Here is a 14,517-nt window from a genome sequence, read left to right as displayed (position 1 = left end):
AATCAAATCTCTGCAAGATGCCTGCAAGATTCTAGGAATGGCACATCACAGTCCTGATGAGGTGGCCAATCCGGAGCCCCAAAACACACGAGAGCGATGGCAGAGAGTCAGACGGAGGCACCCTCCTGTTAACTCCCTGGGGCCAGACCCCATGAACATGGTGCAGGAACAGCAGGCAGCTCTAGAGACAGTCCTCAAGGACACAGCATCCCCGACAGCTCATGATCTCTGGAGGGGCTGCTGCAAGCAAGTGTGATACGCAGGGCCGGAGGGGCTGCTGGGAGCGGGGAGGCGGAGTTTTTCAGGCCACAACATGTCCCTACTATTTCTTCTTTCCAGGTGCACGCTATTACGCCTTGCGAGCGCTGGACAATTTGGGGGGTTGGGGATTTTAGGTTGGGGTCAGGGAGGGGGGAACTGGTGTGCTACAAACAGGAGCCCAGCTGAATAGGCTAGATACAGAGAAGATTAGGGGGGGAGGAGGACACACACCCGCACGACGGGCAGGGAAAATTGCCGAAGAAGAGATCCACCTTCCATCATATTACTTGTCTCAATCCACAATACAAGTCACCACCCTAAATGTGAGGGGCCTGAACAACCCTAATAAATGAAAATCCATACTGTCCTATTTAGAGAATTTGGGGCAGATGTGTGTCTCCTGCAGGAGACCCATCTCCTTCCTAAAGATTGGTACCGGTTGAGGTCCAGGGCATTTCCCCAGCAGTTTTTTCTTCAACGACGGACAAAAAAGCAGGAGTGGCCATACTGGTGGCTAAACATTTTGCAGGGCGGATAGGGGACAAAGTAGCGGAAGTGAAGGGTCACCTCTTAACCTATAAGCTTTGGTTGGGGGTCTGGCCCCGGGTGGTGGGGTCCATCTATGCGCCCAAATTAGAACAGGAGAAATTTCTGAAAGTAGCCCTTTCTGTAGTCCTAAGTGCACAGGAGCGGTGTTTATTGGTAGGGGGGATCTAAACTTAGTTATGGACATGACAGTGGATAGATCGAGCCATCGCTATACTCAAACAGGGGAACTGTCTTCCGAAGGGAAAAGTTGGCTACAGACTAGAGGTCTGGTAGACCTTTGGTGGGCAGCTCATCCACACACCTCTCAATTTTCCTTCTTTTCACAAGCACACGGCACGTATGTCCAGCTTGATCACATGTTGGGCACGACAGAACTTAACGAGCTCTTAAGGGATGTGGACATTACGCCGGCAGCACTTTCGGACCATGACGCGGTGACAGCCACCCTTCTGTCACCCTTCTGGTGCCTCAGCCACATCTCAAACCTGGTGGTTGGACACTGTGGGAGGGCATGCTGCATAGAGCAGTGATAACAGAACAGATTCACAAATGCATCACAGACTAATTGGAACTGAACAATTCCCCTGACATTTTCCTGACCACCTTATGGGGGGACCTCTAGGCAGTGGTGTGTGGAGAATTGATAGCTATATCCGTGGCTGAAAACAGAGAACGCAAAACCAAGAGAGAACAGATCATGGCGCAAGTGCTGGAGCTAGAGAGGGTACATAGCAGGACCGGGACACCTAGAGTTCGGCGCCAACTGAAAGCGGCATGGGCCCAATTGGCGGGGCTCGATCTAGACAGAGCTGAGTACGCAGCACTCAGACTCAAGCACTCCTACTACATTAGGGGGAATAAGACGTCTGTTGGCGTGCCAGCTTAGAGCCCGTACCCAACAGACGAAGGTCGAGTCCCTCAAGACGAGTACAGGGGAGATAATAGTAGGGGACGAAGAGATCACAAAGTTTTTCCAGGCATTCTACTCTGATCTTTACCCCAGGGAGATCCCTCTATGCTCCCGCATTGCCACGTACCTATAGGGCGCAAACACGACTACGCTAGCTCCAGGACAGGTAGAAGCATTGGAGTCACCGATAAGGGTGGAGGAAGTGATAGGGGCGATCTCGCGCCTCTAGTTTATGAAATCACCGGGGCCCGACGGCTTCGCGGCAGGGTTCTATAAATCCTTTTGCCAGATATTAGCTCCACTCCTGATGCGGCTTTTTAATTCCTTTACTGGACCTGGAACGATCCCCCCGGCTTCCATAGGGGTGCTGCCGAAACCCGGGAAAGACAAAAACCTTTGCGGCACCTATCGCCCGGTGTCGCTATTTAATGTAGACTTGAAAGTGTTTACAAGGCTGATAGCGGCCAGGTTGGGCCCCCTCATGCCAGGCATCACTGAACCCGACCAATCCGGCTTTATCCACAGTAGACAGAGTAGCGATAACACCAAGCGCAATCTACATCTCGTTGACAAAGCCCACCGAACCACCATGGACGCTCTTCTATTGTCAGTGTACCCCAAGAAGGCATTTGTCCGTGTGGACTGGGACAGGACTCTGGTACACTTCGACCTGGGGGACCCGATCAGGGCTTGGGTGATGAGCTATTATAGCGTGCCCACTGTGACAATCAGAGTAAATGGAATATCATCTAAACCCTTCGAGATCCAAAGGGGGATACTGCAGGGGTGCCTGTTGTCGCCCCTCCTCTTCACTCTATATATCGAGCCGCTGGCACAGAAGATAAGGGATAACCCAGATATTCTGGCCATTCCCTTCGGCGGGGAGAGACATTCGATAAGCTTCTATGCAGACGATATCATCGCTTCCCTTGAGTCTCCAGAGCAATCGGTCCCGGCATTCTTGCAGGAACTAGAATCCTTTGGCCAGGTCTCTGGATTCCGGGTCAATGTCGGGAAGCCGATGATTCTCCCCTTAGGCCAGCGAGGGATAACATCAGAGACGGGTAGAAACTCATGCGGGGATACAGAAAATGAAGTCTATCTCATATCTGGGAATTGAACTGGTCCCGTCCGTGTCGCAAATGGTCATGCTGAACTACTCCAAGTTAACCACTCAGATCAATAGGGAATTACAGCACAGGGTTCATCACCAGCTGTCGCTTCTGGGTCGGGTAGCAGCAATTAAAATGTCTATTCTTCCTAAGGCATTGCACCTATTCCATATAATACTGATATGGCCCCCACCAGGCACTATTCATAAATTGCAACAGGTGATACATCAGTTTGTATGGGCAGGGGCAAGTCCCAGGATAAGAAGGGAAGGGCTATTTGCTGCCAGATGAGGGAGGCTTGAGGATCCCGAACGTGCTGGAATACTTTAGAGCGGCACAACTCAGATACCTCATAGAGTGGAATAGACCAGAATCTGAAAAGAGATGGCTGCTTCAGGATAGGGCGCTAGCGAAACTCTCCCTATGGAAAGTCCCTTTTCTGAAGAATGCAGATAGGCCTTCAAATCTCCGTGGCTCCTCATAACGCACACACTACTGAGGGTTTTGGATGGGGTTGCCACTAAATGAGGATTGTCATCTTTCCCCTTTCCCACGACCCCTTTACTAGACAACAAGGACTTTCCACCTGGGCTAGATGTGAGGGCGTTCGCTACATGGAAGGGCACTGAATAAAAAACGGAAGGGCACTTCTTTGGCCCAGAGGGGATTATCTAATTTCCTGACCTCAGACTAGACAATGGCCTCCCTGAAACAGAGAGGTTTCATTACCTCCAGATCCGCCATTGGCTCCTCCAAATGGAAGTGCAGCCAAAAGTGAATAGGAAATTGACAAAATATGAGAGATGGCTGATGACGAAGACTACAGACAAGAAAATGATCTCTGAACTGTACGGCTCCTACAACGCCCACAGCCAGCCAGAAACATTGGGCGAAGATGGTCGGGACCTTACAGAAAAGAATAGAAAGACTTCTCTTACCGGGCCAACCACACTGCATGCAACACCGCCAGCAGGGAAACTCCAGTCAAGATAGCCACGTATTGGTACTTGACGCCGGTACACCTTAACAAAGGGAACCCGGACCATAGCCCGACTTGCTGGCGGGGCTGCGGGGAGGAGGGCTCACTGGTACATCTGGTTTGGGAGTGCAGGGAACTAACAGGATACTGGACTACGATTGTAGATGACGTAGACCGGCAATTCAAGACACAAATACTGCGGTTTCCGGCCTATGTAGTGCTGGGACTGCCCAACCCATTGGCTTACCCTCTAAGGTCTAGGAGGGGGAAACAGATGGGACTGGTCCTGGGGGCAGCACTCCAAAACATCTTATCACATTGGGGACACAGATAAGACCGACATTTACTGGGTGGTTACACAGGTTGTGGCACATGTTAGGGATGGAACGTATACAGGCTTCCCTCACTAATTCCACTGAGGCTTTCAAGGACGCCTGGCAGCCAATAGTATCTCTGTTGGCCACTGAAATGAATGAAATCACATGCCCGAAATATCTGCGACCTCCTTCGCCTCACAGCCCCAAATGAGCCATCTACGGCATCATGATCTACACTCTTGCTCTTGCTCGATATAGTTTTTAAAAATGAGATAGGCCCAAGCACACCAGTTCGTGGGTGGGAAGGGGGGGAAGGGGAATGTTTTTTTTTCCTGTTGTTTTTCCTTTTTGACATTGCTGTATAATTGAGAATTCGTATTACGCCAAAGAATGCAGATACTTTCAGAAAAACCTCATAAGCACGGGCGGGGCTATGTTAAATGGTGCCCGCGCACAGCTTCCGGATGTTAATATGTACGCCCAAAAGGGGGAGGTAACAATGAGGCCTGGGGAGGAATTACTAGATATGTGTGTTGTTTCATTGCTGCAGAATGTCAATGAAAACAGAGTTAAACCTAAAAGATATTAGACAGAGTAAAGTTGCTAAATTCATAGATAACAGCTTTTTTTAAAAGATAAGGATTACCAGACCATAGAACAAATAGGTCAAAAATAAGATAAACTTTCCAGAAAGACTCATGTTTAGCCCTCGGCGGGCGTCTAAGCCTTATTCCTTTCATTACCCTGGGGATTAAAGGGTCTCTACCAATAGAGTATTCATTTATTAGTGAGTGTCATGCTGAGATGCCTGATCTGTAACAGTTAACTGTTCTGTAACATAAACCTAATCTAAATAAACCCACAAGGTAATTTGGTATATCTACTTCATGAGCATCGACAGGATCCAAATCCCTTTCCAGGCACCAACTACACCACTTCCTCCATACATCTGTGTATCTCTTCCTGGTGCCCACGACACGTCCAGTAGGTTTTTAACCTCTCCTGAAAGGCCTGAGTATCTTCTAGATCTCCTGAAATCCTCCAAATAAGACAGTTCATATTTCCTTCTACCAGAAGAGGATGCTCTTCCCCTTCCTGTCCTAAGAGAAGACCTTAACTCCCTGGGATCAAACGTGGATAGTTCACTGCCAGTTCCATAACTCCCGGAAACCAAACTTGAGTATTCCAAAATGAAGTAATTAAGATGATGCTGCATCACTCTGTCAGTACCTTAAGTAATACTCTCTGAATTAGTGCAAATGGAGAGAACGCATAACAGTTCTTTGTTCCAGATTTGGAGCAAAGCATCCACTGCCAAAGTCTTGGGGTCTGGTCTCCAATTTTAATACTGATCTTTATCTGAAGTGGGAGTGCTTCCTGAGACCACTTCCCCCTGTTTCTACCTGTTCTAGTTTTTCACCCCAACCCAGGTTGCTTGCATCTGACTCCACAGTATAATCTGGGGTATTCCCAAAAATTATTGTGCATTCCAACTGTCTGGGATATTCCACGACCACAGAAGGTGGTCCTCCTGGTTCACGCCTCCTGTGACAAAGGGATCAAGTCTGTGTACCATTTACCTTTCTTCAACCCCAAAGATTTCAGTCTATGTTGAGCCCTGTAATGAAATTGGATGTGGGGAAACAGCTTGAATGGAAGAGGCAGAAGACCAACCACTCATGCTAGGTTTTGTAGAGTTTCCACATCTTTTGATAAAACATAAGCTACCTTCTTCTTTATTTTGGACAGTTTATTTAGTGGTAATTTTTGCTGAGCAGTAATGGTATCTACCTGAAACCCTAGGAATTCTATACTCTGTGTATGAGTCATCGCGGACTTCTCAACATTGATAATAAATCCTAACCCCTCCAAAAGATTAATTGTCCATTTCATGTGCTTTAACAATTCCTCCTGGTTTTGTGACATCAGTAACATATCATCTAGGTAAATCACTAACAGCACTCCTCTTCTTCTCAAGAAGGCAACCACTGGTCTTAAAACCTTGGTGAAGCACCAAGGGGCTGAAGAGAGGCCAAAGGGAAGACAACAAAATTGGTAAACTATACCTTTCCAAGTGAACCGTAGGTTATTTTTGAGAATGTTGGTCCATAGGGATTGTGAAATAAGCATCTTTGAGATCCAATTTCACAAGCCAATCCTTCCTTTGTAGAATGTACCTTAGAAGATGGATACCCTCCATCTTGAAATGTCTGTAAACTAGAAACATATTCAGTTTCCCTACATTTATCAGAGGGCACCAGCCTTTATCTTTTTTCTTTACTAAGAAGATCGTACTCACAAAACCCATTTTTGGGTTTTACACCCTGCAAATGGCCCCTATGAATAACATTTGACTCACTTATGAATCTACTAGTGCTGTGTGTTACTGATCTAGGACTAACTCTCTGGGTTGACACCTTTAGTAAGGCGACTGGTTGAACTCTATCTTGAACCCTTATACAGTATTCAGCACCCAAGAATCATTTGTTATAATCACAAATTTTTGCTGATGAAATGCAGTCTTCCTCCTACCTTTGATTGGGAAAAACCAACAGGGGAAAAGACTCATACCTTGATGTCCAGGTCCCTGAAATTTGCCTCTGCTACCACCTCGTGTGCGAGGGATTTGACCTCTTTGTGGAAAGAAGGTATTGTTTCTAAAGAAGTTTCTTACATAAGCATGTTGGACTTTGTTGGTAATACAGGGCCCCCTCAATTGTCCGTGGCTGACAGCCAGTCCCATCCTGTTAGCCCTTCCAAAAACCCTATTGCTGAACATGCGTCTCATGTTTGTCTGAGCCTTACTAAAGGCCAAGAAGGTCGAGACATACTTCCCTAGTACCTTAATAAAATGTTCTCTGAAGATTAGGCCATTGGGTCTCCCAGGGTATCTTTGCAAGCTGAGTCTCCCAATTTGGGGTTTATTCTCAATAATATAGCTCTCCTACGTTCCGAAGTTAGGCCTGTATTGGTGTTACCGAGGAGGCATAGAGCTTGTTGACTCCACCCCCGGTTCAACGTCCAAAGGGATGCCCTTAAGTGAGGCTTCTTCTGCCAAATCCAAAATTCTAGCAAGTGGCCCTAGAATGTCCAGTACTTTGTCTTGGCATGGCTTAAAGCAGCCCTCAAGTCCTTTTCTGAGGTCGCTTCCTGTTTTAAATATAAATTTCAATAATTCGGCTTCTAAGTTAGGTGTCATACCTGATTTGTTATCTAGGAAGGGCCTGGGGCATTCTGCCCTCATTAAATTTTGCGTGTCTTTTTCAAGGGACTTGCGTGTCTTTTTCAAGGGACTTGCGAATACAGAACTTCATAAAGTTCGCTACGTGGTCCATGGGACACCAATCTGACTTTCTTGGGTGTGTAATATGGGTAGAGTTAAACATCTTCACACCTGCCAGGTCTTTGATAGCTTTAGAATTAGAAGGCTGGTCCAAGTCCTCATTGAGGAGGTCATTTTCTGGGGTCTGTAATGGGTCAAAAACATATTTGTCCGCCTCATCCTCAAAGCTCATTGAGAAAGGGTAGTCTTTATTGTCAGTTTGGAAACGGTGGTCTTTTGTGCCATGAAGGTCACTCAATCTTCTTGTGCCACGAGGGCCACCTGAACTATTTGCCCCAATATGGCTGCTCTTGCTAGTTGTGCCGCTGTGGACACCCAGGTCACCTGTAGCGCACATGATACCCATTCTTTTGTAGCACACATGCTGCCATGAGGGGTAAACTCATCACTCAAGTGCTTTGTCTTTTTCAGGGCCTTACCTCCTTTCCTTGGTAAAGGGGTTTCTTCCTCTGAAAGGATCACCAAGTCTTCTTCTGCAGGATAATCCCCTTTTCTTTTATTAGAAACGGCTTCTACTCCTCCTTTAAGGAGGATTTGAACTTTTTCTCAAAAAAACTCTTGAGTAAATTCTAATTAAGAGGTGTATTTGCACGTCCCTGCATCCCATTATCTGACATGGTGAAAGGGATTTTACAGAATGATTCTAATTCTCAGTCTAAATAACTACTTACTTTCTAATCCCGCCTTTTTTAAAATACCAAAACGAGTTTAAAATACTAGTCGCTTTGATCTCCAGTGCAGAGTAACCTGTTTCTCGGTTTGTTTAGCTGGGCCGTTAATACCTTGCGCTACTTATGTAGTCATGGGAACACGTAGCATCTTATTGTTATTTGGCCCAAAGCCCTTAGTTCTGTTTCTGTTTATTTGTTTTTCTTCCCCCTTCAATGCGTCATTCCCTCGCACGCGGGAGAGGACTGGGCCGGTTGTCCCAACTCCATACAGCGGTACGCAGACCGGTGGAGTTGTGTTTTTGCTTAGGGGCGGGTCATAAGTTATGTTTTTGCTTAGGGCGGTGGTCATGGAGTAGGTCATTTGACCCCCATCCTCCTACTGCCACCTTCCATCCCTGCATAAGCTTGCAGGAAGGGAAGGGAAGTCAAGGATAGGCCTATTTCCGCTGCTTCCAGACCAAAAATGGCATGTCACCACCCGGAGTCGTGCTTCCACTGCCATCGCACGTCAGAAACTTACCGTTAGGTAAGCTTTCAGTGCCGACTCCGGGACTTATACCAGCATGCTCTATTCTGGTTACATACTATATGTAAATAGATATATTAACATTTAAAAACTTTTTCTTTTCTTAAGAATATTTGTTTAAAAGGGCATTGTAGTAAAGAACCCAACCAAAGTTGGAGGGTGAAAACCAAACATCAACACTTACTGAGTCTTTTCTGGGTATTTGGAGAGAAACAGTTAAAGTAAAGGTTAATATGACATCAAAAGATAGAGTAAAAAACGGCTATACTTAACTGTAGAGGAGCAGCCAATAAAAGAATCCCAGCCTCAGCTACAACCTTTCACTTTTATCTTTTAGATCCATTGAAAGCACCGCAGAGGTGCCTTCTGCAAAGGATCTCATAAAAGTGAAGAAGACTGTGTATCCCTAAAAAGGAGATGTGACGCTTAGTTTTTACCAGGAAAATTCTCCTCAATTAAACACCCCATAAGAAATGCTCTTAGTGTCATTATTTGTCAATATTTTCAGGCTGAGATTAGGGTACTTTCACTCTATGGGTGTTAAAAGGTTCATGTGATGTGGCACGTGTGCTTTAAGCTCTTGTGGTCCTTTTAAGGTATTTTTTGCTTTGTGGCTGGGTTACCTTTTTCAACTGCTTTGCCACAAAGTCAAGGATGAGTGTGTGAGCAAGAGAGTGATCGCTATTCAAAGTCTTCGATGCAAATTCAACCACAGGCAGTAAAGATGTGAACAGTTTTTAAAACATTTTGTGATGTGGCTACAAGAATCCAACTATGGATTATCAGTCAGTCAGTCAAGAAAGCTTTATTTCGATTCCATTTTTTTAACAATCATAAAAGCACAAAAAGTATGAATTTACACAAAGATAAAAATACATATACCAATTAAAACATCATAAAGTTTGATGTGTAATCTGAGTTGTAAAAAGCGAAACATATTAAGAAGACAGTGCATTTTTAAAAAATCCTCCCTATATCACAATACTCCTCCTTTGTCAAAGCACTTTTTTCAAGAACATGGACATCCTCCAGGCTACATGCTCATTTTCTAAAAACTGGAGCTTAATAAATACCAGACGCCATTGCCTCAGCCCCCAAACTTTTAAAAGTGGAACTATCCACACCTTTCTTAACTCTTGGCTTGTCAACAACCTTATGTTTGCTGCAGAGGGGTGAGTAAAAATGCAAGTATGGGAAAAATTAAAAGGAAATATAGTGTTTTTACAGCTATTTACTTTTCAGCAGCCAAAGAAACAGCCGCAGCCCGAGTTCAGCGCACCATATCTCCAAAGTCCAAGACCCCCGCACTGACTTCAACGCAGGCCCTGCTGTGCGGCTGAAAGAATTAACGCATCGTGGGACTGCGGCTGAACAAATCGACGCAGCGCCACTTTGCTGCCGCCGCATCGACCTCCAGCGCATCCGTATTTCCACAAATGGCACCTGTGTGTCAAGTTTTTCTGACGCATCACCCGCAGACCAGAATGGTCATGGATTTCGACACATCGCTTCCCCCTACAGTCCAGATTCGATGTAACACTTCTACTGCGTGCAGCAGAACTGATGCATTGCCTCCCTGTGGGCTCAGGAACCGGCACATCACTGTGTTTTCCGACGATTCCCTACTCTGCGGCTGTTTTGCCTTGTGGATTTTGAAGTAATTGAGGAACTTTGTGCAAAAACACTTCATCCATAGAGTTCTATGGAAAGAATTGCTTAAAACCTTTTAAAAATCATATTTTGAGTTGTGTATGTTCGATTTTTGACATTTTGGTCTTGTTTAGTTTAGATAAATGTATTTTATTTTTCTAAACTGGTATAGTGTCCATTTGTTGTGTTTTCACTGTGTTACTGTTAATGCTATGTACAAATGCTTTACACATTGCCCCTGAGATAGGCCTGACTGCTCGTGCCAAGGTACCAATGGGGTGAAAAGGGGTTATCTTGGGTGTGTAATCCCCTAGAAGGAAGGGCCCTACTTAGACAGAGTGTATAGCACTGCCAGCTAAAGACCCCCATTTCTAACATCGTCTTTTCCGGTCACATTGGTGTTTGGGTTCCAAAACAAGTGTTGTGAGTCCACGATATGCAAATACGTGTGTTCATTTTAGAAACATTTATTTATGGTTGTTATGGGATGACTAACACAAAGTTAGTTAAAATGTTTTCCTTGCTCAATCTCATTGTATATTCACTTTTCTGATACATTCTTATTTTAAAGGAATTAGAAAACAGCTGATCAAAAACATCTCTTCAGCACAATTAGCACTAGTATTGATAAAAGACAAAAACAATTTCATGTAAATAAGCATAATTTGTATGCCACTTGCCAAAAGGAAAGCTGAAAAGTATAAATATGATACCATTGTCCCCTGGATTTATCAATAAGGCTGAGGACATAGCGAGCACAATGGATGATACATCAGTTCTGCCTAGAGTCATTATTCAGGTATGTTTGTCCCGCTTTAATATGTATGTCTGTACTGTCACATAATAGTATACTTCTATTATGCATAATCAACTGCAGCTAACAGTAAACTATACAACTGTATACACTTTTTCAATTTGTGCAGCACAGATTAGGACACCTCTTACTTGTGTCAATAAGTCGAGCGATGCACTTGCATGAATGTCTGCACTTACAGCAGGTCGCACAGATGCCTGTGTTCTGACGATAGGCATAATACAAATCTCTGTGTGGGCTTATTCGATTTTCCATGTCAACAGCCTAGATAGAGAGGTGAACCCAGCGGCGGCTACTACGCTAAGGTGGAATAGCGTCGCCCTGCTGTTCAATTGGAAAAATAAAATGATAATAATGCAACATTATTATCCTTTTATTTTTCCTACTGCAGGGGCTCAGTTTCATACGGGGCAGGGCTGGAAGAGCAGGGGGGAGGAGTGGTGTCACTCTCTAGGTGCCCATGATGGTATGGCTGGCTGTCTTGAGCCGGCCAAACAGTCATGCACACTTTGCATGTTCCCTTCCAGGCTGTTAGCACAGCCTGGTGGGGAACATGCACAGGCTCCCAACCCGCATCTGAGCGCCGAACCATGGTGCTCAGACCAATCATGACGCTGCGGTCATGGTGACAACAGCATCGTGATTGGCTTAGGGGAGCCTTGGTGCTTCCTGGAAGATAGGACAGGAAGAAGAGGAAGAGGACTGAGGCAAGACATGGGTTGGCCGCAGCCAGGTAAGTGTTTTTAACATTTTTTTTCATTCTTCCCCCTCCGCCCACCCGGCACCACCACCCAAGTCCGGAAGCAAGTGGTATTGGGTGAACCCAGTATGAAGATGAGTGTGAATGCATAACAGGCTATATTCAAATCAATTGTATGCTACACCCCTGATTGCTGGACATCATTTCACAATTCCTTCCAATCCATGCTTTTAGGTATAGCTACAGACAGGTTTAGGAGTCTTCCAGTGCTCATGTCACAAACACACACAATTACAGAGTCAGGCCCCTTCAGCCATTTACTTGCTTGGGTCAGCTACCTTCAGGCATTCGATATTTGCTGTGTCTGTCACATTTTGTATCAGGAGTATTATGAAGTTATACATTTTTACATTGTTGAGTTTAATATGAGGAGTGATAAAAAAGAGACTTTTTCATATGCAAATTACCCTTGAGTATGATAGCCATTGCAAGAAAAGGGTTTCAGAGTGACCATCATAGATATGTCTAATCAGCAGCCAGGTCTTCAGGGAAAGGAGGCCCTAGTGTAGCATGTAGCCCTGCAAAGCTGCTGCCATAGTAACTGTCAGAACCCATTTTGGAGGGCCACAGGGCAAAAAAGGGGCTACTATGCCCAACCTTGGTGCTTGAGACCATTTACTCCTGATGTCTCGGGCCCAACCTACTATGGATCCAGAGAAACATGTCCAAGCACCTCTTCTGCACTTGACTCTCAGTGGTAGCTGCGGATTAGCCATCGAAGGCTCCATTGGGGGTTGAAGGAAAGTGTATATACAGTTTAGTGAACACAACTCATAACTCAAAGTGCACTCTGCATTGTCAATAAATCAATGTCCTGTTAAATACTTGATTTTATAAGAAAACTAAGTATTTTATTTCTAACACTACACGTGCAAAAGAATAACGGCATTCATCAGCAATAACACAATCTTCTTGAGGTCGGGTCTCCAGTGTTTATCGGGCAAATCCCTGTCCCTCCATCTTCCTTGTAACATAGACGAGTTTACTCCCCATTCACTGCCGGCCACATCCAAGGAATTCTTAATAATAGGCTGTACTCAAGAGTATGTTCCCCTTTAACTCTTTAGGAACTAAGTCAAAAATGTCTATGAGGCCGCAGCACCGTCAACAGCAGGTCCCCCGGGGTGCAACAGGCTTACCCTCTTTAGCAGCACAGAAGCATTCAGCGTTGTGGTGAGTGCCTTGAACTCAGGCTTCTGAGAGTTCTGATCCTGTTTGGAGAGGTCGTGCGACAGCACTCTGCAGGTGTGGGTTCTCTTCCCGAGGGACGCTGCCAGTTTCCTCTCTACGCGGGAGAGTGGGGAGTGGGCAATTGGCCCCTCAGCTCCTAACTGGATCCCAGCAAAGGTACAACATCATCTGCATCCTCCTCCACAGTTCTCAGGTATCAGGCAGAGGTAGTTCTCACTCTGCGTGCTTGACCTGCCGAACGCAGCCTTAGTCTTTCCTTGGGCGACTGGCCAAACTTCCTGGCACCGTCGGTCAGCCCATCGTGCCATAAGGGAGCCTCTTCTGCCACAAGGGGTTACATCAGTACTTGACAAATTGAGCGCAGACTCCTCTGGTGCAGTCACCTCCACCTCAGCGGTTACAAGTTTCTGCACTTTTGGAGCAGTAACTTTAATGGTGGCCCCCTCTGAGATACGGGGTCACCGCAATGTAGTGGTATGGGTTTGAGAAGTCCTGCATGGTGCTTAGCACATGGCTAATTCCACTGCGGCCCTCTCCTGGCATGCGGTGGTCACCGATTCACTACTGCTCATGGGCAAAGGCCTGATCGGTGCATAGCTGTTTCCTCACACCATGCTCAGGGAGTCCTCTCGGTATGGTCCCCACTGGAACTCACATCCTTCAACAATCTCCTCTTCCCTACAGGGCACATTGGTCTTGGCAAGCAGGCAGACACTGGTGCCCCAGACTACAGGCCAGGTGATTATGGTTTCCCTGAGTAATGTCCCTTCAGTCTGCAGGGGGCTAGCAGGCCTTTGCCTCTACTCCGGGTCACAGGCAGATGTCTTGCAGAGCTTCTGCTTCTCACACAGCCCGTCTCCCTTCTTGGCAGATGACAATCTTTTAGGGTCTCACCTCCCCTTCTTATAGTCCTTTCCCTGACACCCAATGTGATTTAGGGACTGAGTCTTTGATGTTTTATTTTGGGGTTCTACTTCTTAATGTGTATGGTTTTTTTTCTCCTTTCCTCCTGAAAGGCTGTCTGCATCTCTTGTGTAATGTATTACCTACAGGTATACATAAACTCAGTACATGCACTAACCACACATATACTACACTGTACTGCTCTACCCCATACTGTACCCATTCCAGGCACACACACATCCAGCACAGAGTCACTACTCCTGAGCAAAGCAGCACTCCACATCCATCTGAGGTAGATCAAGGGTGAGTTAAGTACACAGCAGCTGAACTTTAAAAAAGGTGAGACTGTAGGCCTCACTACTAGAGACACACGTTAAAAAAGACCTGTTAACTCCTACTATTCACTAAAAGGTATACTGCCACTACCGTGCTCGTGCTGCTTTGGTCTTTGGGAAGGTGTTAGCCTTCCACCGTTCTGAGAGTATCGCTTTGGCTGCCCCTCCTGGTCCAACAAGACAGAAAACTGTGAGA

Source organism: Triturus cristatus, chromosome 7 (assembly GCF_964204655.1).
Source record: "Triturus cristatus chromosome 7, aTriCri1.1, whole genome shotgun sequence".
Lineage (NCBI taxonomy): Eukaryota > Metazoa > Chordata > Amphibia > Caudata > Salamandridae > Triturus > Triturus cristatus.
The sequence above is the reverse complement of the archived record's forward strand: the minus strand, read 5'-3'. Positions refer to the sequence as shown.